The following is a 2,895-nucleotide window of genomic DNA, read 5'->3' as shown; positions in this document are numbered from 1 at the left end:
CGGACTAGTCTCTTTTAAGGGCTCACCTGATTAGGTCAGGCCCACCCACACTCAAGGGGAAAGGAATTATGTGTGGTGTGCATACCGAATTATATGTGGTGTGCAGGAATCTTGGGGGACATCCTAGCACCCTGCCTGCCTCCTCCTTTGGCCCTTGGGAGCCCCAGGAGGAAGGCTCCTCCTTCTCACCCTCCAGTAGATAGGAAACTGAGGTCCCAGGTCACACAGCAAATGCCTAGAGAAGAAACAACTGGGGGCCAGCCTCAGATGTGTACAGCCTTCTTCTGTAGATGAGCGGACTGATGTATTCTCTATAGCCTTCTGGGGTCTAGCAGAGTCCAAAGGCGAGAGTTACAGAAGCAGAATTTAACTCAAAGGAAGAACATTCTAGCAACTGAAGGGATTAAGTTGATGGGTAGTGAGCTCCCCGTCATTAGAGGTGTATGAGCAGAGGCTGGCTAGCCCATCAGGAAGCCTGTGAAGGGGATGCCCAGGTCTGCTGCTGCCAGTCACTGTGTGGCTTCTTCCAGCTCAGTCTCTGAGACATACCGTCCAGCCATATCGTCCTGCTGGAAAATGCGGAGCCCAGCAGGTGATCAGCACTAGCACAGAGGCAGCTCCTGACTCCGTTGGCTCCGTGACCGGGTCTGGGATGGATGTGAGAACCACCAGGGCCAATAAGATGCGCTGAGCCTTTTGCCAGGCTGCTGGAGAAAGCCGCCCTAGAGGGGGGCGCCTGGTCTGTGCCCAAGGTCACACTGGGAGCACAGTCCACACAGGCCAGAGGACGTCGGGAGTCCCTGGATCAGGCCACACCTGATGCCAGATCACTGTGCGTCAGTCAGGAAGGTAAGCTCTCTGTTGCTGAGGCCGGTTTGAGCTGGGCTTTCTGTTGCTTGCCCCGAAGGACCTGGCCCTGAGGCACCGTCTTGCATCTGAATGCCTACAGCAGCCCCTCGGGGTCCCCCGTCTTCTGTGCACCCCCTTCCAGCCAGCCCGAGCCTTCATGTAGCCAGCACGAGCTGTCTCAGGACAGCTGACCACGTCCGCTGGAGAGGAGTCTGCCCTCCTTTGCCTGGCTGGGCCCGTTTGCACCCCTGTACCGTGTCCTTGGGCTCTCTGACTTCCGCTCTGCCCCGCAAACCCTTCTCTAGCTGTCAGAGCACCTCTTGAACGCCACCCACGCGGGAAGGTGCTCTGTTCCCCTGGGCCCTGGAGCGGCCCCCGCCAGGCGCCCAGGCTCCCTTCTGTCCCAGCACCGTCCGGGCGTCGTGGTGTGGCCACGGACATGTGCTCTGGAGCCAGCCTGGGTCCAAATCTTGGCTCTGCCTCGGGCAAGCTGTGTGACCTTGACCACGGTACCCCACCTCTCTGTGCCCTGGCTGCTGCACCTGCCAAAGGGGATCCTAATGGCGCCACTGTCACAGGGTCCCCGAGGGCAGTACTGAGTGCCGGCCGCTGCTGCCCTTGCCCCCTCCCCCATCGAGGCCAGGGGGCCCCACGTGGCACAGGAGGAGGAAGGAAGCCGGGCAGGCATGAGGAGGGAAGTCTCCCCCTCGGAGGGACTCACAGCCTCAAAGTGTGGTGGATGCCAAGGGGAGGGGCCTGCAGACAGATATGGCCCGTGTCACGGCCCCTCACACCGCACCCTCTGAGTCACCCACTGATGTGGGCTGATGAGTCTTATCACAGGCCAAGGTGTGGCCAGGGATGGTCTTTGAGGTCCCCAAGTGACATCAGTCATGACCTCATCCGATGGGAAGCCCAGGGCCTGGACAAGGGTCAGGTGACAACGTAGAGGCTGCCCGGAGTTTGGACAGCTCGGCCTGAGGACCAGGGCCCGGTGCCGCCGTCCGGCTCCCTGCAGAGGTGGAGGTGCGGGATGGGGGTGCCCAGGGAGAGGCAGACCCCGGTCCAGCCCAGGTCCGGCCTGGGTGCACTCAATTCCATTCTGATCAGTGTAGGTAACACTGTCCGACGCCCAGCGTGCGCCAGCCCTGGGGAAAGGAGACCCTGTCCCCTCTCGGCAAGGGGCTGCTATCTGGAGCTGGATCAGACATGACCTAGATGGTGGTCAGATTATACCCCGGAGCAAGGGCACTGTTCACAGCCAGAGCCCCCACCCACAGGCACAGGACCCGGAGACCCACAGAAAGTATCCCCTTTGCCCCAGAATGTCAGGGTGTCCCCCAGCAGGCGCTCCTCATGAGCGCACGGATGAGGCAGGGTGCGGGACAGGATGCCCTCTGCTGTGGCCATGCCGGGTCCCCTCCCTCGCCCACGCTGACATGGGCTACGTTTTGTTAGAGGCTGCCACGGCGGTGTCTGGGGCCCTCGTCACACGGTTCTGAGGGCCTTCAGTCCCCACAGATCCTCTCCCCTCTTCTAGAACCTTCTGGCCCTGCTGTGTTGTGTGCCCCACGTCACGTGGGCTGACCCCCGCCCATTCACCGAACAAAGGTTCACGGAGCTCTTCCCCTGTGATTGTGTTTTCTGGGGAGGCCCAGCATGAGGCAGGCGTGCTCACGAGTGAGCGGGTGAGGAGGCTCTCACCTACTTCAGCATCTCAGCCCCTGCTCCCGAATCAGCTTCCAGGACTTTCTGCCAAGCCCGGGCACTACAGCCGAAGCCGTCGCCCCCCCCCCCCCCACGACCCCACCGGGAAATCCAGTTCACACCTTCTGATGAATGGAACTTCTTGTGGAAGCCCCAGGCCATCTTGTCCCTGGTCCCACCAAGGAGTATTTTTTTTTTTTTAAGATTTATTGATTTATTTATTGAGAGAGATAGTGATAGAGAGCATGAGAGGGGGAGAGTCAGAGGGAGAAGCAGACTCCCCGCCGAGCAGGGAGCCCGATGCGGGACTCGATCCCGGGACTCCAGGATCATGACCTG

Source organism: Phoca vitulina, unplaced genomic scaffold (genome assembly GCF_004348235.1).
Source record: "Phoca vitulina isolate PV1807 unplaced genomic scaffold, GSC_HSeal_1.0 scaffold85, whole genome shotgun sequence".
Classification (NCBI taxonomy): Eukaryota; Metazoa; Chordata; class Mammalia; order Carnivora; family Phocidae; genus Phoca; species Phoca vitulina.
The sequence above is the reverse complement of the archived record's forward strand: the minus strand, read 5'-3'. Positions refer to the sequence as shown.